Source organism: Elgaria multicarinata, chromosome 8, assembly GCF_023053635.1.
Source record: "Elgaria multicarinata webbii isolate HBS135686 ecotype San Diego chromosome 8, rElgMul1.1.pri, whole genome shotgun sequence".
NCBI lineage: Eukaryota > Metazoa > Chordata > Lepidosauria > Squamata > Anguidae > Elgaria > Elgaria multicarinata.
This window is the reverse complement of record NC_086178.1, coordinates 25,557,185-25,585,054: the sequence shown is the minus strand read 5'-3', so window position 1 is coordinate 25,585,054 and position 27,870 is coordinate 25,557,185.

Below are 27,870 nucleotides of genomic sequence, written 5' to 3'. Positions count from 1 at the left end.
ATACAAACAAAGAAAAGAACCTTCTAGAGTTACTGCAGTTGCGTAAAACAAGCTGGGATATGCAAGTTTGTCCTGAAAGGTTTTTTTTTTTAAGTTGTATGTTTAATTATAAAACAAAATTTCAAATCATATTTCCACATCTCAGCTTGTTTTATGTTAATGTAGTAACTTTAGAAGGTTATTTTGTGTGGGAGAAACTTCCAAAACATTTTAAGTGAATCCCTCAAGAGTTTTGATAAGACAAATAACATTTTATTTCAGACATAATACAAAAGAAGTCAATGAGCATAGACCACATGGGGGGGAAAAACATGCAAAGAGGCTCTTAGCATCTCGGCCATTTCCCATTGTAACCATCCCTACTACATCCATTGCAATAGTGAAACTACTGCCATATGACAGGGGGGATGGAATTATAACATAAGAGCCATGCTGGATCAGACCAAGGGTTCATCTTGTCCAGAACTCTGTTCCCACAGTGGCCAACCAGCTGTCAACCAGGGACGGACCCTCCCACCCATGTTCCCCAGCAACTGGTGTATATAGACTTACTGCCTCTGAAACTGGAAATAAAACATAACCATCAAGATTAGTAGCCATTGATAGCCTTCTCTTCCATTTTAATCCTATAGCATTTAAATATTGTTTACACTAAAGGGTCCCAGGGTATTTTGCAAAGCTTTATTCTATTCTGAGTTTAGTTCAGATGCTTGTGAAAGATTTATGACCAAAACATAGTGTGACACAATGCATGATGGTGGAATAAAATATTGGGAATTGGCACATAAATAAATACATTTGATGTCCCTTATCTTATCCTTAATATGTAGGATTTCCCCTTGATTGTCCTTTGTATAGAAACTTCTATGCTTCACATTAGTATATCACCTATGAAATATGGGCTTCAAAATAGGAAGAGGGCAGAAATTGCACACTTTTGAACCAGTAAATGAACCCAAACTCAGTTATCCTTTGAAATTGGTACTTTTCAGAATTTTGCAATGGAGTCCTTGATTAAAAAACAACAACACAAAAAGCATAAAATCTGTGTATTACAGGAAATTGCACACACAAACACACACACAAACACACTGCTATTCTATGATTCTATGGACAACCATCTGTCAGGGATGCTTTAGGGTGGATTCCTGTATTGAGCAGGGGTTGGACTCGATGGCCTTGTAGGCCCCTTCCAACTCTGCTATTCTATGATTCTATGGACAACCCAACATTAAAATACTTTCTATTGGGAAATTGCTTGTAAAATTGCTTGCCTTTATATTAGTCAAAATTACATACAAAAATAAACATACAAATGCACACAAACATGCAAATTATTTTTCATGCAACCTTTGTGTGTGTGTGTGTTTAAGTTGGGGTTGAATCACATTTAAGAATGGAAAAAATGAGAAACTACAATTGACAGACCCATCTTTTTCTACTTAAATATATAACATACACTAGCAGTGTGAATTCTATTGCACACAGTACTTTGCCTGTGTGCTCAAAGTCAGGGTGATTGTTAAGCATATGCATCATCCAGTTCCAGTAGTCCTTCTGCAAAAAAACCTGAAGAAAGGGTGGAAAGAATCTCTTAGGGATGAATGAACTCAAGCCTTCAAATTCATCACCACTACCACTACCAACAACAACACATTGATGAGTGAAACCAAAGTATTTCCATCCTGACTCCAAAATAGTTGAGCCTATAACAGATTTAACTGGCTTAGAAAAAGGAGCACTTCTCCAATCTTAATGAACAAGATTTGTTCAGTTTTGGCAGAGCTCCTATGAGTCAGCAGACGATAAAGTAAAATAAATCTAATAGATGCAAGGATGCATATGCCATTCCTCTGGTGGTAGAGTGTGCATTTACAACTGACAAGCGTGCTTTTAGAATTGTCAGGAGGCCTGTGGAAGAGTTTTTTGTGATAATTGGGAAATGATCATTCCAGCTGTTGAGACAAAAGAAAATGTGGAACATGGGGAGAAAAGTAGCAAGCAGATATGAAGACTGCATTCCTAGGAATTGCCAGGCACGATGTTGGTGATTTTCTGGGAAACTGACATCCGGAGAAGACAAAAGTAAAACAGGTAGGTTCAACGAGCCATATGGCAATGCAAGATTTAGCTAGAGTGTCACGGCAGGGCCTGCCTCACTTTGGAGTCCTCTAAATCTTGATGCAATTACCACAAAATGTTTCTAAAACACTTTTAGAAAGGGGAAAGGTGCTTTGCTTGGAAAGCTACTGTTGTTTTGCCAACACAACACATATAAGGTAAATGATTACTATACCCTGTGATATCAAGTGCTTAGAGAGTTGGGCTTAATTTCAAGTCCCACTTCTGCTAAATAGGTAGGTAGAGCAATCCTATGGCCCCCAGGCATCATCGAGGGGGTGGGCAAAGGTAGTTCAACTTTGGACCCAGGAGTCTGAGCTCCCCTCCCCCTCACAGCTGGCATGGAGAGAACTGCTCCAGCTGCCTCCCTGAGGTCAGAAAACTAAATTAAGTGGGTAAGTAAAGTAGCTGTTCCTGTGGGGAGGGAGGGGAGGGGACTGGGCAAGCCACCCTATGAGGAATCCTCTGGCCTTCCCAGCTTCCTTCCTCCCCCATCCCTGATGCCTAAGCTAGACTGGCAAAAAAAAGCCCATTTAGCTGAAGTCAGAGTGGAAGTAATGAAGAGATTGAGGCCTTTGCTAGACCTACCTGGGAATCTGTGGAGGGGCGAACTCGCGGTACAAGTAGTGCGGGCTGTCGCTCCAATCCAGATGTCAAACGCGATGGGCTGCAGGAAAGCCCCATCGCGTCTGCCATTTTGTAAAATTCTTAAAGGGCTGAATAGAGGTGAGGCTGTTTTTTTAAAAAAAAAAAATCATTTCCCCGATCTCCTCCTGGCTCCTATCTCCCCCCCCCGATCTCCCCACCCCCCCAATCTCTCCCCTGATCTCCCCCTGGCTCTGATCTCCCCCTTCCTGATCTCCACCCCTTCCTCCGATAGGCCCAGCACTCCTGGGGAGCACTGCGCTCCGTCCGCCGCTTTTCCTGGCTACTCATGAGTATTTGCGTTAGCCGGGAAAAGTGGTGGAACGGTCTATATGCTCGGCTCAGCCCGAGGCCGTGGGAAATACCGAGTAACAACTGGAGCCCATTACCCTGGGGCAAGGGAGGGTTGACCCCTGCCTGAGCCCGAGATCCCCTGTGCATCATCTGGACACACAGGGGCAAGCCCGTGGTCTAGCAAAGGCCGAAGATGGCGTCTGTTGCTCCTCCTGCTCTGTATGGGGTGGCCATCTGCATTGGAGGCCTATGGCCATCCCATTGGGATTGAACCCTTATTCTCTCTTAGCGTCAATACTCTATCTGTGAAATGGGAACAAAACACAAATTAACTTCATGAGATGCTTTTGAAGGCAAACACAATGAAAATTGTGGAATGTGTGTGTGTGTGTGTGTGTGTGAGAGAGAGAGAGAGAGAGAGAGAGAGAGAGGATTATGTTTATTCATACAAACACTTTACATAGGTCTCTCCAGCCCTACTTCAGCACTCTAAGCATTACACCATCACCATACTGGAGTAATGTCCACAAACAAATGCTTTGCATCATATATTCACAAAAGAGAATTAAAAATATATTTTGAATGACTGTATATACACATACACAGACGGACACACATGCTTAGCTCCTACACAAGAAGATGAACTACTTAATTTCTGTAAAGTAATTCTCCAACTGTAATGTGTTGCGGAAACAGCAGAAACACTCCTGAGCCCTTGAGATGCTGAGGTTGATGATGTAGCACTGGCTACTGCCTGAAAGCAGTGCGTGTATTTTACTGGAAAAGGGCTTGAACTCAGAAGTGCTGGCATGTAGCTCTCTGCCATAAAGCACCATGCTGGGAAATGAAGGAAGACACATCACTGTACTTATCCAGAAATGTAGAAAAGCATATAGTGTATGAGTTCAGAATTACGTGTGTGTGTGTGTGTGTGTGTGTGTGTGTGTGTGTGTGTGTGTAGTATATCTATCTATCTATCTATCTATCTATCTATCTATCTATCTATAGGTTAGTATCTAGGCATTATAGAATTTGCAAGGCACCCAGTCCGCAAGTTTGCCAGACACTGCCCAGCTGGCTCTGTTCCAGCCGGCCAGTTTAGCCAAGTACTTGGCAACGCACATAGTCCGAGGCCTCCAGGACTTGTACATTTTCTGGAGGCCCTGGAAAGTGCACTTTTCCTCCCCCCACCCCCCATCATGGCCTGAAAGGGCCTCTTGAAGCTTGCCCTTTCAGGCCGCAATGGGCGTGGGGGAGCAGAATGGTTTTTTCTCCTTCCACGCTAATGATGGCCGCCATTAAAGTGGTAGGATTTTCCCTGTCCATTCTAATGGTGGCCACCATTAGAGTAGAAGGGAAAAGCCCTTTTCCTCCCCCCCCCTCTGCCAAGGGGGGGGGGGGCTTAAATGCCCTGTTAACCGGTATTGCATATTTTCTCCCTGCACTCTAGTAGAAGGAGGAAATAAGCAATTTGGGGTGCGGGAGGACAAAGGGCATGTGCCGGTCAGGACAGAAGTGAGTTCTGCAAGGACCTGCACCCCCTTTGTCATCAAAGCATCCATGGGGTGAAAATCCTCCAGGCACATTAGTTGGAGCCTGGGAGGGCAGGCATTTGGGTCCAGGCAGATTTTCACCCCATCACTAGTAGCATCCAACCAGGCCACTGGTTGCGTTGCACCTTCTGCAAGGTCCACTGACCTGCCTGGTTCTGGAAACCAGTATTTTTGTTCAGTTCAGGTTTATTTATTGATTTTTATTTTATTTCAAACATGTCTTGGCTGCCTTTCAGGCCAGAAGCCCTCACAGTGCAGCTTACAACAATAAAATTTATTTAAAAAAACAGTTAAAATATTAAAAGCAATAAAAACATTTATCACAATAAAATAGCAATTAAAAATAATAAAAACCAACAATAAAATCAGCAAGAACAACAATGGCAATAGCAGCAATAGCAGTACTCATATCGTGAGAAAGCCATGGTAAAATAAAATGTTTTCAAGTCCTTCTTAAAAGCCTGCAAGGATGGTGCATGGTGGACCTCTGATGAGAGTTTGTTCCAAGGTGCAGGGCCACTGCAGAGAAGGCCCTCTCCCATGTGATCACCCAGCTAACTGCTCTCACAGGTGGGGAAATGAGAAGGGCCTCTCTTTCTGATCTTAAAGTGCAGCTAGGCTGATATGGGTGAAGGTGGTCCTTCAATCAATAGGGTGAAGGAGGAGGACAGGGCCCCTGTATCTTTAACAGTTGCATAAAAAGGGGATTTCAGCAGGTGTCTTCTGTATACATGCAGCACCTGGTGAAATTCCCTCTTCATCACAACAGTGAAGGCTGCAGGAGCCCTGCCCTCTTCTGTATATGGTCACTCTAGTATAGCTCCTGCAGCTTTAACTGATGTGATGAAGAGGGAATTTCACTAGGTGCTGCATGCATTCAAATAACCCCTACTGAAATTCCCTTTTCTATACAACTGTTAAAGATACAGAAGCCCAGTCCTCCTTTTCATATAGTCACCCTACCTTCAAGTAATTTGGTCCCAAACCATTTAGAGCTTTAAAGGTCAAAACCAGCACTTTGATTTGGGCTCAGAAACACAGTGGCAACCAGGTTGGTTTTAGAAGCACTAAATCCCCAATCCACTAGCAGTTGATTCTGCTGGCACATGGGCACAATGAGATGATGATGATAATGATGATGATGATGATGATGATGATGATGATGATGATGATTAAATAAATACATATTCTGGCCATAAACCTGTACTTAAAAGTACGGTTTATAGGCTTCGCCCATATGGAATTCTAAAAAAGTAAAAATGTGAATGTTTTTAAAGTTTCTTTCCTGTTAGCAGTGACAGAATAGAACTACATATAACTGGGGGAAAGCAGCACAGCTGGAAGTCTTCTGTATCTGAATAGAAAGCATTACTGTTCAATTAAAACTGGGTTTATTTATTTATTTATTTATTTATTTATTCAATCATTCTAACTTACTGGAGAAGGCTGCCGGTGCAAGATCATTGGCTAATGCAGCTTTGGGAATATAAATTGTGGTCAAATGCTACTATCTATTCCAGTCTGCAATCAGAAGCTACATTCATTATTGACTGAAGTACATTATAACTCTCCCCTCCTTTCCCCTCTCCCTCTGCCCCCCTCCTTTGCCCCCCCTCTCTCACACACTGCACCATAAATAAAAAAGGTACAATTGAAATCCCTTACACAAACAATTTGGACTTTGTGTTTCAAATGCTTGAACATTTATTGTGCATTGTCTTCTGCTTGAAAGAGAAGAGGAGTCATTGTACACACACTCAGGTGGTAAAATCTGAACAATACCACTTCAGAATGTAGGTGGCAAGGTCATTCTTTTTTTCTTTTTTTAAATGTTCCTCTGTATAAAAAGGCCCTGCATGTAGACAATGAGCACATATACCTGGTTCTCCGTGGTATGTTAGTTTTCTTCTACCACAGAGAGGTTTTATGTTGGGGAACATTAAAAACACACACCATAACCCCCATTCCTTACACGGCTTGGGACCACAATACCTGACGGAACGCCTCTCCCGACGTAAATATACCCGGTCACTACGTTCAACATCTAAGGTCCTCCTCCGGGTGCCTACTCCGAGAGAGGCTCAGAGTGTGGCAACGAGGGACAGGGCCTTTTCGGTGGTGGCCCCCAGACTGTAGAACAATCTCCCTGACGAGGCTCGCCTGGTGCCAACGCTGCTATCTTTCCGGCGCCAGGTTAAGACTTTCCTCTTTGCCCAGGCATATAGCGGCACATCTTAATTATCCACGTGTTTAGTTTTTAATGGCTTTTAATGCTTTATGTGTGTATGTTCTGTGTTTCAGAATTTTAAATTTTGTATACTTGTTTTTACCTCAATTTTAGAATTTCTGTAAATCGCCCAGAGAGCCCTGGCTATGGGAGTGGTATATAAGTGAAATAAATAAATAAATAAATAAATAAATAAATAAATAAATAAATACACACCTCTCCTATACACACCTGAAGTCTGAAATGGAACAGTCCAGAATTCTCCAACCTCATTTTGTGTAATATGTAGATTGTCATGCTCTTAACGTCATGCTCTTAACGTCATGCTCTTCACTGGTATTGTAGAAGCCATTTTTTTAAAAAAAGAAAAGGTCACGCTGGTATGTAGGGGAGGTCAACAATGAGATCCTTCCATGTGGCTCAAATCTTGTCCTATTAAACAGGAGGCACAAGAAAGAGCAGCACTGCAATTGGGTCCACAGTGCCTGGGAAATGAGAAAGGCTATATTAGGAAAGTGACCATATAGACAATAATATGGCATATAATGGATTACAAACAAGCTATCAAAACAAGCCAGTTTTGATACTGATGAACTGCGTAAAAAAAAAAAAGTATCTGGATATTTGTGCATTTCCACTCCAGTTCTGCAAAGATGAGGGATAATGTGAAAAATTTGTTGTCTTTTAAATGACTGAAAAATTACTGTTTTCAGATGACTGAAAAATTACTCTGATTACTAGAAAAAATATTCTACTGCAGCAAAAACAAGAAAGTGTCTTCGGTCACCTTAAGGAGTGAACCACAGTGCATCATAGGAACACAGAAAGTTGCATCCACACAAACGTAATTTGTATGGCACAAACTTGCCTTGCATAATTATTTTAAAAGCAATATTTATTAAATATATGTTGTTTTCCTCAGCTTGCCCATTTTTACAAAGCAATCTGTAAAAAAAGAAAGAATGAAAAAACAGTGCTCCGTCCATGTAAATGGATTAATGTCATGGTAATTATATGTTAACAACTTAACAGTTAAAAACTTAATTATTTTTGTCACTGACAGACAGGTAGAAACAGCCTTTAAAATGGAAACCTGCACAGGGAGTGAACTTATAAAATATTCTGTGTAATTGGAACAAGTCATCTTTTGTGACCATTAACCTCCGATTTTCAAATTAGTTCCAGATGGGTGCAGCCTTACAATTATGCTGAGGGAAAAAATGCTAATGGAAAATGTCCAAATATAATTTAAAGTGGAGCTTTTTACATACTTCACTGAGTGTACATCCTTCCTGAATTTGTCCCCCCCCTTTTTTTTTTTATTCATCTATCATTTGGTTGGTTTGGATTTTCAATAAAGAAATGCTACAGCCATGCACTGTACCCATCCAGCTGTTATAAATACTTTCTCTTCAACTTGAAGGTCATCATCATATCAGAAATTGTCAAAACCGAATTAGAGGTAATAAGGGGTTATGCATGTAACTCCTCTATTGACGTGACTCCTTTATGCACACACATGCCAGTCAGTGCTCAACGAAATTGTTGTTGTTGTTGTTGTTGTTTATAAACACCTGTGTATTTATTTAAATGGTGGTGGTGGAACAGTTGACAGATAGAATACATTCTTTGCATGTGCATTTTCCCAGGTTTCTTAGTTTGGAGGGGATAATGAATTTGATCACAGCTTAAGAATACTTTTACTCCTGTTTGCTGCAGCTTGAAAGATTGAATTAAAACATAATATGCATTGTTAAAACATCCTTGTGTCAAATTATTATGAATGTGGAATAAAAAGCAGGATATAACACTATGAAAGTGATATAAGAATGTGGATTATGCTCCAACAGTTATCAATGCAGTCCTGTACCACTATAAAGCAGTACCTCTTCCTTTTTCTTTTTTTTTTATTCTGCTCTAGCTGGGCTAGGCAAATACAGGGGCAAATCTAACAGGCACATCAACAGGGACGTCAAACATAAAGGTATTAGTCCAGTATAGGATCTGTTTAAAACGCTCAGGCCATAGCTAGGTCTAAGGTTTATTCCTGGATCGTCCAGGGGTCAAACCTGTTCATCTAGGTGACACACAGGGGATCCAGTGCTCAGGCAGGGGCGAACCCTGGATGATCCCAGGATAAACCTTAGGTCTAGCTGTGGCCCAAGAGACAGGGAAACGAATGATGTTGTTGAGATTCTCCCAAAAATCTGTGCATTGCTATTCTCCCCTTGATTTATGGTTGCATTTTTCATAAATGGGGAAATTGCACAAAATGAACAGCTATCAAATGTGAAAGTTGTGCCCAAAATTCCCTAATTGGCACAAATTTTCTCCATAGAATAAAGCATGGGGGATTTTAAAAAATGCACAATTTTGAGATTTGCAAAATTCAACAGGGAAATGTGAGCACATGTTTGATAATTTGCAAACATTTTCAGCAGATATGTTCTCCTGCTCATGCTTGCATTTGGGGTTGGAACAGGGCATGTTTCCATGTTTTGTAAGCAGAAACCACATCCCTCACCAAAGACTCCTGAACAAACTTAACAGTCATGGTCCTCTTCTGGATCAGTCAATGGTTAAAGAACAGAAAGCAGAGAGTAGGAATAAATGGTCAATTCTCCCGACGGAGGGAAGTAAATAGTGGGGTCCCACAGGGATCAGTATTGGGACCAATTCTTTTCAACTTGTTCATAAATGATCTGGAATTAGGAGTGAGCAGTAAAGTGGCCAAGTTTGCCGAGGACACCAAATTATTTAAGGTTGTTATTACACAAAGGGATTGTGAAGAGTTCCAAAGGGATCTCTCCAAGCTGGGAGAGTGGGCACCCAAATAGCAGATGTGGTTCAATGTAAGCAAGTGTAAGGTGTTGCACGTTGGGGCAAAAATAACCAACTTCAAGTATAATCTGATGGGATCTCAGTTGGCAGTGACCAAACAAGGAAGAGGTTTTGTGGTTGTTGTTGTCAGCTCAATGAAAATGTCAACCCAGTGTGCACCAGCTGTAAAGAAAGCAAACTCCATGCTAAGCATTATAAGAAAAGGAATTGAGAATAAAACTGCCAGTATCATACTGCCTTCATACTAAACTATGACGTGACCACACTTAGAATACTGTGTACAGTTCTGGTCGCCACACCTAAAAAAAGATATTATAAAGCTGGAAAAAGTGCAGACAAGGGCAACTAAAATGACAGAGGGGCTGCAGCATCTCCCCTATGAGGGAAGGGTGCAACAGCTGGGATTGTTTAGCTTGGAAAAATGCTAAAGGAGAGACATGACAGAGGTATACAAAATTATGCATTGTTTGGAGAATGTGGATAGGGAGACAGTTTTCTCCCTCTCTCAAAATGCTAGAACCTGTGGTCATCCCATGAAGCTGATTGGTGGGAGATTCAGAACAAATAAAAGAATGTAAATTATGGAATTCGCTACCACAAAATATAGCGATGGCTACCAACTTGGATGGCTTTAAAAGGAGATTGGATAAATTCCTGGAGGCGAAGGCTATCAATGGCTACTAGCCCTGATGGTAATGTGCTACTTCCAGTATCCTAGGCAGTAAACCTATATGCCCCAGTTGCTGGGGAACATGGATGGGAGGGTGCTGATCCAGCATAGCACTTCTTAGGGTCTTAGGTTCCTATACACCCCTAGCCTTGAGCATCTCCAGACTTATCAATCTATTGGGTTTTACAAGAAACAGGGCTTACCTTTTTGTGGCATATTTCAGTTCCACATTGCAGATCACTTCCACAAGATCTGGTGATGGGCAACAATTTGGATGTCTTTAAAAGTAGATTGGATAAATTCCTGGAGGAGAAGTCTATCAGTGGCTACGAGTCCTGATGGCTATGTGCTATCTCCAGTAGCAGAGTCAGTAAGCCTATATACACTAGCTGCTGGGGACCATGGGTGGGAGGGTGCTGTTGCACCTTATCCTGCTTGTGGGTCCTTGGTCGGCAGCTTGCTGGTCACTATGGGAACAGAATGTGAGACTAGATGGACCCTTGGTCTGATCTAGCATGGCTCTTCTTATGTTCATATGTAAAGATGGAAAAATAGATTTTCTAGTACTGTTTTGTTATTTGCTATGATTTCCTCTTTCACTTGCTTATTGTATTATGCAATCAAGTCTTACTTGTCATCTGTCTTCTAAAGCAAACATCTATATCAGTCTATGTGAGGTTTTTCTCCCCTCCTCCATTTCCTTTTTCTCTCACACACAGAGAACCATCAAAACAAATCAGTGATGCACCGATCTTGTTCCAAGTGTGACCTTTTTCATTTTGGTAACTCCATCAGCCCTTGTGCTTGTAAAAAATTCAGATTTCCTTTTGGTTCAGTGGTGCAAACATTATTTTTTATTTTACAATTTGCTCTTTGTGGTATACCCAGTGGGTACTTTGCTTTTGCTGGAAAGGAGTATCCCACCAGGCGAAAAATCAGAAGCTTGTAAGCTTTGAGGGGTTGGTTTGTTTCAACTCCTGCTGAGCAAATAGCTCACAGACAGCATCATAATAATACACATTCAGGCCAACAACATTTTAAGCATCTTGAGATGAAAAGGAAAACAGAGAAGGACTAAAGATGAATAGTTCAGCATCTCTACATAGTGTTATATATTCCATTCTGTTTTGAGGTTTGGTGAATCTAATAGAAAAACAGGGTTCAGAATAAAATTGGTATTACCTCACAACAACCTGGTTTAGACCTAAAGTTTTGCTTCAGTGTTTCCCACCCTTCCATGTTTATATTGAATAAATATATTCTCATCAATACGAGAATATATTTATTCTCTACAGCTGTTGATGGGGCTGCCCTTGAAGCTGCTCCGGAAGCTGGAGCTAGTGCAGAATGCTGCAGCTCGGCTGTTGTCTGGAGCTGCCCCTTTCCAGCATGTAACTCCTCTGCTGAGGGAACTGCACTGGCTGTCTATTCACTACCAGGCCTGGTTTAAGGTTCTCGTACTTGTATACAAAGCCCTAAACAACTTGGGACCAGGATACCTGAGAGAACGCCTTCTCCCTTACCAACCTGCCTGGTCACTGAGGTCATCCGAGGGCCTGCTCTTGGTGGTTCCACATAGATCCATCCTCTGATTGGAATCCACCAGGGGAAGAGCCTTCAGCGTGGTGGCCCCCCCTCCTGTGGAATTCCCTGCCTCTGGAGGTCAGGCAGGCACTAACCTTGTACTCCTTTCGGCGCCTCCTGAAAACATCTTTATTCCAAGAAGCCTTTCCTTAATATGCAGCCTTGAATCTGTTTTTGCTTCTTTAAAATTTTGTTTTAACTGTTTTATTCTGTTTTTATTTTCATTTTATCTTGTACACCGCTCCGAAATTTTTCAATGGGGAGCGGTATATAAATATTCTAAATAAATAAATAAATAAATATGAAAACAATCTTTAAATTTAGTTAGGTTTTTCTTTCTAATACTTAATTGGCTTGGAATAGTATATTCAGAAATGGAGAATGCCTTACCTCACTCACCAAGCAGAACATTGCACTATGAAACAGTATGAAAGTGGTATATGGTATGTGTCAATGGGCCCCAATGGTTGGCAGTGCATTTCAGTACCACTATAACACAGTAGTGTGGCTCCTGCTTTTATATACTGCTTTGATTTGATAGTACAATATCCTACTTGGTGTAGATCTGGCCCTTATTGGCTTTGACTTGCTCCTTCCTTTTCATCATTTAGATGCCAAGCAAAGGGGGGTTGGTTACCTTGATTATTCCGGCCCCCCATACTCCAGTGACTAAATAAATACTATGTGGCTACAACATCAGAAACAAGTTGCATCAGTTGTTTCATATCAGAATGAGAATTGCCGTTCAAGAATGCCCCTAAAGAAGGATTCATTCCAAAATGCACTGGGCCTTAGTAGACATCTTTGTGTTAAAGTAGAATATTTCTCCTTTCTTTTCCATGTGATTGGTGATCCCATTTCTTTTTCCTCCAACAGTGATCCAGCTTTCCCCCCATCCCCTTTAACCCCACTTTGCTTAACATCTAATCTGATGAGGAGTTCTGGAGAACTCAAAAGCTTGCTCACCATTTTGTGACAAAGGACCACTGTGGATGCTAGAATTTTCTCCACTGGTTTTATTTATTTATTTATTTATTTAAAACATTTGTATCCTGTCCTATATCATTAAGATCTCAGGGCGGCATACAGATAAAAGCATACAGTATAAAACAAATAAATATACACAGCTAAAAACAAATTAAACCATGAACCATGTTAAAACAATATATAATTTAAAAGCAGTAAAATCATTAAAACAGTTAAAATAATGTGTCATCTTAGTGAATTTAACCATTAAAGGCTTTGTTAAAAAGCCATGTTTTAACTTTGCTGTACTCAATAATATATCCGCTAATTTGTTTGTTTGTTTGTTGATTTATTAGAGATAATTTTTCTTTCAAACTGAATCCTTCAAGATGGCTGACATCAAAGTATGGATACTGTTGTTTTTATACTGTTTTTATGTTTTTTTAAATTTTTGTATACTTTTAATGTTTACTATTTTTAATTGTTGTAAATCCGCCCAGAGAGCTTCGGCTGTGGGGCGGTATATAAATGTAATAAATAAATAAATAAAAATAAGCACAAATACAAACAAAAAACCTGTTAGCATAAAACCATAATGACTTGGATCTAAAGTTAAGATAACTTAGGGTGCAATCCTATGCGTGTTTAGATGGAAAAAAATAGTTCTACAACTCCCAGCATTCCCCAGCCCACCATTCCATCTAAACATGCATAGGATTGTGCCATTATGGGAATTCATGGAAGGACTCTACTGTGTTTCTGACTAGCTAAAAGATCTGGAGAAGGTGTGAACATATGAGAGAGAGAGAGAGAGAGAGAGAGAGAGAGAAATGGAAAAAAGAGTTACCAGTGACAAAGAAGGAAAGGAGATATGGAAAAGGGGATGGGGGGAAATAAGAGTGGTTCTGAGAAGGCCAGAAGAAAAATTAGAATATTGATGGAGAAATAAGTCAGGACTGAGGCCATTTGCTCATTGCCAAAAAAGAGGAAAGATATTAACAAAAAAAGAACACCAATTTGCATAATATTTGCATATACAGATGTAGACCTATAAAAGCAAATTTAGAAATGACTTTAATTTAAGTAGAAATACAGTGCACTCACCATAGTGGAGAAGACTAATTAGGTGACCAGTTTGCCTGCTCAGTCTGCTGTCCAGGAGCTACCTGTTGATGGACAATTTCAGGGCCCCCGTTCTCTCTTGAAACCAGATTTGGATAGGACACCTCTTCACAAAGAAGACATGTTCAGATAGAAGACATTGTATACACATCTATATATCATTAGTCTATGGTTAAATGTGTACCTGTTGTAGCTCTGTATTTTTTGGTGAGTATTTCTGTGGTGAGAGAGACATGAATGGCTGAAGGAATGGTGGGTTTGCATATGGGTGTGTGTGATTGGCTGAGCGAGTGAAGGGGGTGTACTATATAAACTGTGTGTTGTGCTTTTGGAGTCAGATAAGGATATAGATAGGATTTGGGGAGGGGGAGGTCTGTGGTTATTTGTGAGAGTGTGATCTAGAGTACTGTGTATAAGAGAACATATATAGATAGAGCCATTAAGTGTTACTTGTTTATTATTCAACAACTTATTACTGTAATTAACAAAGCTTTGTTTATTAAACACTACATCTTCTCTTACTATGTAAGAGGTAGGTAATAAATGGAACAGTACAGGGTTATAGGGTAAAAAAGGGTTGGTCCTGAGCCTTAAAAGTCCCAGTGGCAGCAAATCCCATTGTGTGTGTGAGAAGGTGGACCCGGCTGAGATGAGAAAGGCCTTAGACAAGAGGAATTCTCACTAGGGCCTTAGCTAGACCTAAGGATTATCATTCCTGCCTGCTCCCGGGATCCCCTGTGTGTCATTTGGATGTACAGGGATGATCCAGGGACGATCTCGGGATATAGGCCTGGTCTAGCCATGGCCTAGGAGAAGGCAGGAATGCCACAGTGATTCCCCCCACCCCGTTTGATCCTGCCTCTGAAATTGCATTTCTACATCAAGAGAGGCATGAGATGGAGTCAAGGTAGAGAAGCCAACAACCATCCTATAAAAACAAGCCTCCTCCTCCTCCCACTTCTAGAAATGCTGTTGATGGGAAATCTGGCCCTTTTTGCTCTCACTGCTGTTCCACATCTGGCCTGACTTGACTTGCACTTGTGAGCTAAGCATGGGTTTTCCCTTCACTCCAGGGACATTTTATGTTAATGTGTGTGTGTATGTGTGTGTGTCATAATTTGTGCAAATCACATCTGCAATTTGTGTAATGTCCACACATTTTCATAATATGTGCAAATTGTGGTTGTAATTTGCACAAATGAAAAACCCAAAACTGTCTAGCTGGCCTGACCTGCTGAAGATCAAGTTCAGCCAGCTAATGGAAGATGAATTGAAGTCTGGGACGGGGGACAGTGAAAGCTGCCCCCCCCTGACAGATTCCTCCAACGTCCCTCTCTTCTACCAGAGACTACCAAGTTTAAACTGACAGTGTACATTGTTTGGGCTGTAACTGGGCAGCTGTAATATTGAAGATAATGCACTAGTGAACTCTCAATGCGGCTGAGGTTTGGTGTTAAATTACAAACCCAAGCCAGACAACACAATTTATTGGCATGACTTTCAAGGTTAGAGACAGCTGAGCTGAAAATCCAGCTACATACTGCTGCATCCCTCTTTGCTGCTTAATTTGGTGTCTAGAAATTTCAAAATTAGGATACAGCTACTTATCCCTGAAGCACAGGGGTCGATAACCTTTATCTTGGCTTATTGAATAAACCTTATAAAGAGCATTATCATTTTATTATTCCCATAATTACAGCAGAGAACTTCGGTAACCTTTCATTTGAATGCTTTCCTCTGAATTTCACATGCATTATATTTGATTCCACTCCAGCAAGGCTGAAGACAAAGCATATGGTAAAACATTTATCCATTGAAACACATTTGGCTTTCGTGAACCTATTTTGTTTATATTTGATTAGGGGTGGATGAAATCACTGAACATTCGCCCCAGGGAAACTTGCCCCACTGCTGCTGGCACCCACCCCTGCAAGCAGGGGCTATGTGAGCCTTTAATGCTGCCCATTGGAGTGGGGGGTGCAAAATTTCCCAATCTACACTACCAAAAATAGATTTGCAAGACCTAGAAAGTTTTAAGGCTGATCTGCAAAAAGCGGCCAGAGAAAGGAAGCTTTCCACCTGTTGGTAGCAGAAAATACATGTGAAAGGACCTTCTGCCTGTTTTCCCTTCCACTCCTAGCATTGCCAGTCCGTGACGACACAAATTTTATTGATGCAATATTTGAAAGTTCGTTTCTTTTTTCCTAGCACACTGTTTGTCATAGCGGTAGTCCTCATGTAATTGTATTTTACTTTTATAAATGCATAGAATACCAAACCAGATTGGGACCATGGCATTGGCAAGGCAGCTTTAACCACTTCCCACCACTACATCCCCTATTGGAACCCCCCTTCCCTGCATCCTATTTGCAATGAGGAGAAAGCTCTGACGGGTACCCACTAGAACCTTCCTCCCATTATGATTACCTCCTCCCATAATGACTAGCAAGTGTGTTGGGGATCAATGGCATTGCCCCATGCTTTGTTCCGCATTCCACAAATACCCCCACAGTTCCTCTCCCCTACATGGGCATACCTAGCTTGGACCATAGTTTGTGCATTGGGGGTCTGCTTGAGCCGCCCATTAGTGTTGCTGGTTTGGAGTGACACTGATTGAATTTTGTATTGAAACTTTTCTACAGAAAGTCCACACTGATTACGTTTGTGGAAAAGATTAATCTGAGGTGGATTAATAATAAGAACGTCATTAGTAGTTGTGAATCACTTCCAGTATATTCTTTCAATTTCTTCTAATGTCCCAGAAGAGTATTTGCATATGAGATACTAGCACGATCTTTCATTTTGAAAATGTGCATCATTTCAGAAAAAGCGTCACTTCTTCTCAGCAGGGGCAGATCACATCATACTATCTGCATCAGTAACCTTTTTGGGCTTCAAGGTTTATTGGAGGAAAGGCTTAACTAATTACATGTTGAAGATTGGAACTTCTAGCTACAAACGATGAAAATAGTCTCCTATTGAACCACCATTTAAAAACCCAACAGAGATAACAAAGTCAGTTTTCTCCAGAACTATGATGACTCGTCTTTTGAAATAATTTCCCATGAGCTCACCCACAAAGAGAAAGACTTTCAAATAAGCTACATTGCCAACATGATAAATGCACAATCCATTTCAATACCTTTGCTGATTTGCAGAATAGTGAAATCCTAATTTACCTCCAGCAGGAAATTTACCATTTTCACTTTTAAAAAGGCCCATCTATTTCAAACACAATGATGGCAGTTTTTCCCTTGGTATCGGAACACAGGATATTGTTATTGTCAGTGACATGAGTGCACTGAATAAAGAAGAGATCCCTAAATGTGCTGGGATGTTTAAAGCTGACACGAAAGGGACAAAATGGATTGCGCATTTATTCAATGATCATTCAGAAATAAGAGGTTGCACTACACAGGAACCAGATCTGTTGTTTCAACCCACCAATCCATCTATCCATTTATTTCAGATATTTTAGGTTGGCCATATTATTATTTTTTAGATAGTAATTTGGTGATCCTTCTATCACTGAATACGGTCCCCTCCCCCAAATTTGAGATATGATGGGAAACATGAATTGAATATATGACAATAAATTTGTATATACTGGCAGGAACCAGGTAGGTTGTCCCATCTCTCCCACTAAATGTGGAGGAAACTGTGAAGGTGCTTGTCCCCTAAATCATAGAATCATAGAATAGCAGAGTTGGAAGGGGTCTACAAGGCCATCGAGTCCAACTCCCTGCTCAATGCAGGAATCCACCCTAAAGCATCCCTGACAGATGCTTATCCAGCTGCCTCTTGAAGGCCTCTAGTGTGGGAGAGCCCACAACCTCCCTAGGTAACTGATTCCATTGTCGCACTGCTCTAACAGGAAGTTTTTCCTGATGTCCAGCTGGACATCAGGAAAAACTAGCAATGCTCTGTGAGAATCCCACCACCAATAACAAATTTGTGGAGAATACTTTCACGTTGTTCCATATTAAATATTGTTTCAGAACAAAGTTTATCCTTATTATAGCCTCCTCTCAAATGGGGACAACTACCAGGCATTGCCAAGACATATGAATTAAAGAAGCAGTAGGAGCATTATATCTCCAACAACTATGCAAGTTAGACAAACCCTCATTAAAAAATGTTGGGGAGTCCAATAAACCCAAAACGGGGGGGGGGGGGTGTTGGTGTTTTTCCCCCTGAATATGACATAGCCTAAGATTTATTTATTTATTTATTACATTTCTATACCACCCAATAGCCGAAGATCCACAGAAGCTTCAGATACTAGGGCAACAATCCATTGATTAGGCAAAATAGGACACTCCAATTATCTATTCCAATCCTGTCTTAAACCATGGGTATCATATATATATATATGGGTTGTGGATTGCCATATCTGCTATAAAACTACACAGTTAAAGCCTAACTTTGCTGAAACAGCATCTAAACTATGTCTTCTGTGGCTTCATGTGGACAGCTCCCCTGCTAACCTGAATCTCCGGATATAGACAGCTTCTGATAAGGTACGAGGTGGCAGGAATGGGATAGTGTGCTCAGTTCATGCAGACCCATGAACTGCATCCTAAAACATTGGAAATGTAAAATGTCCCATGTGGAGCGGTCCTGTGGATGCACTTAGGTAGTGTTCATTAACGTTTCAGCCAATGCAATTATGCTGATCCCTGGGGACATTTGCATGCTCATATTTGCTATATAAATTGCTGCCAGTCAGGAAATGTTCCCTGTCAGAATGGTCTCACTGGCTCATATGTTGCATCTTCCATTTTACTATGGTGATGGGAATACTCTTCATGAAGGATTTTAGAGTGCATAAACTGGCTCGATGTGTGTTTCTGTTGGCTGACTAGCAAGATATTGTGAATGGATGCATAAGTATAATGACACTGACACACACACACACACACACACACACACACACACATATATATAGGAAAGAGATGGTGAAGTGGGACGCAGGGCAGATGGTGCCTCCTCCCCCCACACACTTTTTTTCAGATTGTATGAAAAACAGCATCTGTGCATGCAACCTGATGTTTCAACTCTTGTTGTCATGACACTCCTTTAGTGTAGAAATGTTTTCATTTTCATAAACTGTTCATTCTAGCAAGGCACCTCCAGCCTTCTTCAGGAAAAAGAAGAGTGGCTACATAATTACTACCCCCCCTCCACACACATACACTTTAAAAGAGATAGCCATAATCTATGTTATGGTTATATATTATATTATTATTATTATTATTATTATTATTATTATTATTATTATTATTATTATTATTACATTTATATCCTGCCTTTTTCCCTCCAAGGAACCCATGGTGGTGTACATAATCCTCCTCCTCTCCATTTTATCCTCACAACAACAACCCTGTGAGGTAGGTTGGGCTGAGAGTCTGTGACCGGCCCAAAGTCACCAAGTGGGTTTCCATGGCCAAGTGGGGACTAGAACCCGGATCTCCCAACTCCCAGTCCAACACTTTAGCCACTACACCACACTGGCTCTCTATGATATGGACGTCTTGTAAAAAAAAAAAGAAAAAAAAAGTTGACTCTCCGGATCCTTTCAAATGCAGCGTAATTAGGGACCATTTACAATAAGCAATGCACATTCTGTCCCAGTGTTTAATAGTGTCTGAATTTGTAGTTTAGATTGTAGTGTCTCATAAAACAAAAAGATGATGAGAAGGCTCTTGGGTTTAGATGCCTGCAGCATTTCTACCCTGTAGTTATCACTGAGGCCTGCTGTACCCCAACTGCAAAGCTTGCACAAGTTGGGGACCAAGAATGTCTGGATGCAAATGTCTTTTGTTCTTGTTGAATAATGGAAGTAAGAGACTTATCCATAGCTCCACCCACTTTTGCTTTTGGCCCATTGCTGGAATGAGGATTCTTATTGGTTTTGACCAAGGCACTGCAGAATGCAACAGGAAAGATATTCCCCATTCTTCCTAGACCCTAGATAAGCCTTCCCCAAACTGATGCCCTCCAGATGGGTTTGACTACAATAGACATGCTGACTGAGGATGATGGGAGTTGTAGTCCAACCCTTCTAGAGGACATCAAGGGGAAGGTGCCCTAGGAAAATTAAAAGCCAACAAAAAGGGAACTCCGTAAGAAATGCCCCAAAGCCAAAAGCAAAGGAGTAGACAAAAATGATGTTTTAGTCAATAATAACAACAACAACAACAACAACAACAACAACAACAACAACAAAATATCTGACATGTTTCAGACCACAAACAGGTCCTTCTTCAGAGTAATCTAAAGAAACAACCTCCAATATTTATAGTCTTACATATTCTTGTATTCAGCATTATAAATTAGGGCTGTGGATGGAACCCCCGATCCACTTCAGATCCCAATCCGCAACTTCTGGATCGGGTCCACTCTGCACTGATCCACCAGTGGTCCGCTCTGCTTCCCTGCGGAGCTCCGGATCCGAATCGGAGCTCTGTTACCCCCCCCCCCCAAAGACTTCCATTGAAATTCAAATGCCTATAACTTCTTTTCTGTTAACGTTAGAAACCTCAAAATCAGCACCATGAGACCATATCCAAGTATCCACCTTCTTGCCCAGTTGGAAGGAAATCTGAGCCTCTGCTGATTTTTGGAGAATTTTTGAATATCCTACACCCCATTTTCAGAAATGGGATTTACTCCAACATTTTTACAGATACAAACTTGGAAGTGGGCACCCTCACAGATGCCATCTATATCCACATTCATGGCAAGTTTCAAGCAAATCCCATCATCCCCTGATTTTTGGCAGTTTTTTTTCCCTTTTAACTCACCTCAATTCAAGTCTCCTGCTAGAACTCCATCAGTTTTCACGTTAGAAACTTCAAAATTGGCACCACGAGAGCTTATCCATGTATCCACCTTCATGCCCAGTTGGAAGTCAATCCAAGCCTCCACTGATGTCCAGCTGGACATCAGGAAAAACTTCCTAACTGTTAGAGCAGTGCGACGGTGGAATCAGTTACCTAGGGAGGTTGTGGGCTCTCCCACACTAGAGGCATTCAAGAGGCAGCTGGACAACCATCTGTCAGGGATGCTTTAGGGTGGATTCCTGCATTGAGCAGGGGGTTGGACTCGATGGCCTTTTAGGCCCCTTCCAACTGCTATTTTATGATTCTATGATTCTATGATTTTGGGGGAATACATGAAAAATTCCCAACCAAGGACAGTATGCCCATAAGGAAACCATACCTGCCCAGAGGGATCCATTGCAAAGTGCTTGCCCATAGCAATCAATAGCACAGATGATTTGGGGGAATCAACATTTTTTTTTCCAAATCAGGATGTTTATCTCAGGTGAAACACTTCCAAAAATGCACTCTCTCTCTCTCTCTCTCTCTCTCTCTCTCTCTCTCTCACACACACACACACACACACACACACCAAGAGCGTGCAATGCAGCTGCCTTTTATCACACGGAAGGGTACCCTCCCTGAGTCAAAGCAAGACACACACAAACCAGGAGGGCAGAGAGGCAGGCAGAGACGTACAACTATGCCATAAATCTATGGGAAAGTAAGTCCCACAACAACTGCACCCAGGCGGAGGCGGGAAGGCAGGCATGCAGCACACATTTCTGGAGGCACAAGGAAGTGAGCCAAGGATTATTTTAAAGCCAGTAATGCAAACCGTCCCTCTGAGGCAGGAACAGCACAGAGAGATGCCTTTTCTTTTGCATCCCATAACTAGGGGACTAGGAGGATAAGAGTAGATTGACTGCACTGTGATCACAGCCATTAATAATGTTAATAATAGCACTACTAATATTAATAGTAATAGTAGTAGTAATAATAATTGTAGTAATAATAATAATAATAACAACCACAACAATAAGGAGTTGAACCACAATGAAAGCCTGCCTGACTTCACTGAAGAGGGAAAGCCAGGAGAACTTGGGCTATGGGGTGTATAATAAATGAAATAAATAAACAAACAAACAAACAAAGGAGGGATGGAATTAAAAGCAGCAGTGTTGCTGAATCACAACAACAAGATTTTTTTTTTTTTAAAGGCTATGTCTGTCTTTTACCAGTAAGAGGAAAATGGATGTGCCCAGTAGGAGGGGGAACTGTGCCAATTTGACTGGCCCTGTCTAGGTACCAGTCTTTCAGAAGCTACCTTACACTTCAACTCATGACAGGCATAGTAGCTTCTTCCACTGGTTAATCTTTGGAGGGTTCTGAGGACACTCCGAGGGCAGGAGTGTGCACTGGGCACATCCACATGCCCTAGGGGACCTCATCCCCTTGCACCACATCTATTCATTTGTTCACCATGGTTAGGGTGGGTAGCAGTGCTGTGTTTCCTATCTGTTATTTATTTGCTTAGTATATGATTTCAGGTTGTGTTTGTGTGTTTGGCGGGGCTACTCTTTCAAAAAAACACTGGGAAAAGTTCAGAGACTAAGAAAGAAAAGTTTCCCAGTATTCCAAGTTACTAAGTATCTCGTTTTGCTTATCCCCCCTCCAACTTTGGGATTGGAGGATGCTTCCATCAGGTGATCATGATTGAGAGTTGAATCTGCCTCTCAGCGCTTCAAAAAAAGGTACCCCTCCTGCTATTTTTACCCTATTTTTTAAAAAAATTATAGCAAGCAAACCACAGCATGCAAAGTGCTGAAATTAGGCACAAATGACCCCCACCCACCACCCTCTCAGCACAGCAAGTTTCAAGGAGGTAGCTTGAAAAACAAAAACGTTATCCACTAATCTTTTCTGCAATACAATCCTATGGGGAAAATATCCAAAATGGCGGGTGGACCGCTCCACGTCAAAGCGAATTATTCACTTTCAGTCGCTTCTCTTCACCATGCTTCGCTAGCCACCCGATCTGCTTCTCCTCCACCTGTAATGGAGGCGAAGCACCCTGATTCACTTCTGCTTTTCTGAACTGAAGAGAAGCGGATCACAGCCCTATTATAAATAAATAATAAAATTATACATCACCATACAAAGATATAAAATGCTGTTAAAATACATAAAGAAAGAGAGGCTCAGAAAATACAAACCATGTAGAAACATTTTCATCTCTTTGACATAAACTGACTTAGTGTAATTTATTTATTTATTTATTTATTTATTTATTTATTTATTTATTTATTTATTATATTTTTACACCGCCCAATAGCCAAAGCTCTCTGGGCGGTTCACAAAAATTAAAACCATGCAAAGCATAATAAAGCGACCAACAGTCTAAAAACATAAATAAAAAATACAATATAAAAAGCAACAAGTGTGGCTGTTTGTACATAGTTTGCATATTTTGATGGGGGTGGGCAGGCAGAATGGTCGGCTCCATATTAAAAAAGAAAAGAAAACGGTGGAGAATATTCGAAGAAAATTTTGAAAAGTGGTCTTTTTTTTTGAGAAGTTTTTGGCTCAACTCACCATGGCTTTATAGTCAATGTTCTATCACTAGTCATAGAGATTTTTCAGATGGGGGGGTCATGTTTCCTTCCTGTCACTTTGAAGCATGCTTCTGTCCCACAACAGGGATGAACAGCTTCCTCTTCCTTCACGAGCTGAAGAGGAATTAAACAAAGATCATGAGATCACACTGCTTTCCTTGCACACAACAGAAAGTGGTGGCACATTTTGTTGTAGGAGGAAAAATAGGATTTTAAAGGGTCTTTTTTTAAAAAAAGAGAAAATGACCAGATGAAGTGGGAGGCGCACAGAAGGTGGACGGAATCATGAAAAGAACCCGTGAAAATCCACGAGTTCCCAGTAACGAGCATGCTATAAAACATTCTTGAGCTGATCCTCATAAATGTTTCCATATCATCTTTCGGGTTTGGCTTTTCCCTTATCAGAATGGTCTGGTATTGTTCCTCATTTAATATTTCCGCAATTGTTGATGTACTGATACAACATTTCCATAAGATACTGGGCAAAACAGATTCAGATTAGGTGACTTAATCTTATATTCTTGCTTCTATTTGACTGTGTAATGTGTTTTCTTTGCATAATAGGGCCCTTGAGATATGAGTTGAAGCTACTTAATTCACCAGTTCTGGCACTCGGAAAGATTCCCTTAAATCCTTTCTTTTTAAAATTTTTGGTCTGGAGCTTTATTAAATATATTTTCATTCTGCACAAATGACACATCCAAGGTACTAAACACACTAGCAAAAATAACTCATTTCAGACTTGGCAATAATTAAATTATTGGCAGTAATTCAGCAACAAGTTAGAAATATACTTGTTCTTCATATTTATTTTAGGGCAAGGCTAAATGTTCAATTATCCCAAAATTGTTATAATTTTTGGATGATGCTTTGAGTCCCTGATATTGTTTGGGGAGGATGGCACCATTTTCTCTCTCTCCCAGAATGCTAACTGTTAGGGTGGTCGGGTGGCCTAGTTTACAGAGTGCAGTCCTCTATTGTTCAGAACCTGCAAAGGACAGAACTCTTTTTTGATGGTCTGTCTGATTTAAAGTCAAAGAGCCATCAGGAGGGAGAGCAAGAGATGCCTTGAAGTTTCCCATCAACACTTTGCACTGGGACAGTGGGCTGAACAGGCACAGAGGTCATCTAGTCAGTCTCCTCCACTATGGTGTGATGTCTTGCATTTTTATTTAAATAATCATCATTTCTAAATTTGCACCTATACGTATAAATGTGCCTATGCAAATATTATACAAATTGCTGCTGCTTCTTTTTTGAAATGGATTTCCTCTTTTTTGGAAATGCATCAATGGTCAACCTAACCACAAGTAGTTTTGTGTGCACACTCACACATACACACCTCTGTGTATCAGACCTAGAAGATGAAACTGCTGCCACTCACCATTGTAAGCAGGTCTCCCTGAAATGTGTGAAATATGCTTTGCCTTCCAACACCTTAAAGCCTATAAATGAGGTGGCAAAGTTGGATGGAAGGATTTTGTTTCAGGTGTTTGCTTGTTTACAATATTTCTCAATCACATTTCAAGAGAGAAATGTTCACAATATTGAACAAAGTGGGTTATTTGACCACCGCCCCCAACCATCCCTTTGCATAACAGGTAAAAGACTTCTGTTACATATTTCTGTTTATTTGGGAATAGTGAACTAAGAGATGAATTGTTCCATAGCCATGTCAGTATGTTTCATATACAGAATCTTTAGTAGCCCTATTCAAGCTCTATAAATCTGTTTAAGTTGAACATGTGAGGAGGAGAAGCTCCCTGGTCCCAGCTAGGCACGTCATGGGTGTCTGACTGGGTCCGGGAATCTGACTCTCCCCGCCTCCACCCCCTGGATACAGCTTGCCATGCTATGGCATGTTTGCAGGCCTGCACGTTGAGTGTCCATGCAGCCTGATGAGTGCCCAGCAGTTATCCACCCTTGTCCAGAGCTTCCATTGCTACACACAAAGGAGACTCCAGAAATTACATATTTCCTACATCATTTATTCATTAATTATATTTTTATACTGTCCATCAGCCGAAGTTCTCCAGGCAGTGCACAATGAAAAACCATAACATATAACAGGTATAAATTTAAACATTAAAAAGATAAAAAGACTATATAAAGCAGCTACATTAAAAACCAGAGAAAGCCTGCAGATGTCTTCAGGAGGCATTTAAAAGATATTATGTTTTCTGCATCCCAAACCGCATGAGGGAGGGTCCTCCAGAGGGTGGGGGCCACCACAGAGAAGGCCCTCCACCAAGGTTCTTCATGTCAGGATTCCATTTGTCTCAGAAGGGCCAGAAGGGCCTGCTCTGAGGATTGCAGTTGTCAGGTGAAGACCTTTTTATTCTCCCAGCATTTTCAGTCTATAAATAAATTTTAACTAGGTGTTTTAAATTTGTAATTTTGCATTGCTGCTGTTTTTATCTGGTTGAGCTTTTATATTGTATTTTATATTATGGTTTTATACTGTTGTTTTATACTTTGAATATTTTTAATTTTTGTGAACCGCCTAGAGAGCTCCAGCTATTGGGCGGTACAGAAATGTAATAAATAAATAAATAAATAAATAAATAAATAAATAAATAAATAGTTGTCATCTGGGTGTATATAAGGGAAGGCAGTCTGCTAGGTAAACGGTGTGTAAATGGTGGCCAGAAGGCCACATTTACACTAAGGAGGAAAAACATAATTTCCAGAGCCTCCATTGTGTGCAGTAATGGAGTCTCCAGGCAAGGGCAGATGGGATCGCAAGTCTGTTGGATGCTCACCGTACCTCAAGGAAAGATGGTGGGGGCAGATTGGTGAGCATCCGACAAAACGGACACAGGTGAGTCTGCCATCCCAAGCCCCAGCTGCTCCTTGCACTCTTCGTTCACCTTATACTCATAGAGGGTGACTTCTGAAGAGGAGAGCTTCCTGTATCCATGGAGGGTCTTCACACAATCATAACACTGATTTTTCCTGCCTTCAAAATCATGCAGAGCATATCCACAGATACAGGAGTTTTTCCTCTTCCAAACGCTCCCCTCCGCATGGACAAGGTGACAGAAATGTATGGGAATGGAGCGTGGCTAGTGCGCTCTCTCTCTCTCCTTGCATGTTTAGCCTACTCAGATTTATAATGTTTGAATAGTGCTGCTGCATGTTTGTTTATGCACTTCTTTCTCTTTTTAAGCAAGCTTTTTTTAAAAATAAACTTTAAAGGCCCACTCTTAGCAACATTTCTACTGTTTCCTCCAGTACACCAGTTATGAATAATTCATCTTCCAGGCATCCACAGACAGCTGTGATATCTTCTCTCTTGGATGACAGCCAGTTGACCTCTTACCCCCCATACTGTGTTAACAGATCATAGCAAGGAGCTTGGAGGCACCTGGTAGGTAAAAAAAAACCCTGTTCATGTCTGATCTAATCTATAGGAGAGGAATGAGGGGCAGCATAGGGCAATTGTATCAGTGAGGTCTGTGCTCTCAGACTGCTGTTATTATCAAATGGTTATAGGAATTTTGGGAAATTCTATTGCACCTGAGGAATAGATCAACTTCTCTTTTCTCAAGGGATGGGTGGAGTCTACTGATTTATAGGAGTTCCAAAAACTGTACAGAAGGAGCAAGCAATGCTCATTCTTCATGAAAGTAGGCCAGACTGAGCAGGCCCAAAATGCATCCACCAATCATGCACTCCCTAAAGCCAGCCCAAATTCTGGATTTTGTGGAATTCACTGCAACTGGATTTTTGTTCCCTGCAGTCACTAATTACTTAAAGTTGGTTGGTAGTTAGTAGTTGGAGAGACTTGAAGAGAGAGTCGGGGTTAGTCTGCTGTATAGGATAGATCAGTGTAGGGTCAATGTTTATTGTTTTGAGGATAAAAGGGAGCAGGAGGAGCAAAATTACAAATGTAGAGGGTAGAGTAGCAAGGATACAATACATCTTTATTGTAACAACTAAGTATTGAAACAAATGAAACCATAAGCTTGATAAAATGTGTGAACTTCTTGTTAAGTAAAAGCTATTTTGTTTCACCCTGGATTGGATTTCTTTAGTACTGAGGTTAGGTACTGATTTATATGGAGGCAGCGGTAAAATAGAAGGTGAATAAAAGGTGCAAAAAGTGCCAAGCTGTTTGCTGTGGAACTTAAAAGGGGTTGGAGAATCACAGAACCAGTGGGGGAGTAAAAAGGGATGCCCAGAGGTGGGAACAGAAAGAAAAAAAATCCACAGAGTGGGCAGCCACATACCAATTGCATTTATGGTTGGGATCCTTTAAAGAGAAAAGTAAAAAGGAGTCTTGAGGGGAACGGTTTGTGACAGGGTGCATCTCCATCTTCGTACCACACTGCAATTTCAGAGACATTGATTTTTGTTTGTTTTGTTTCAGAGCCTGCTTAGCCCCACCCGGAGGCCAGCTGCAGTA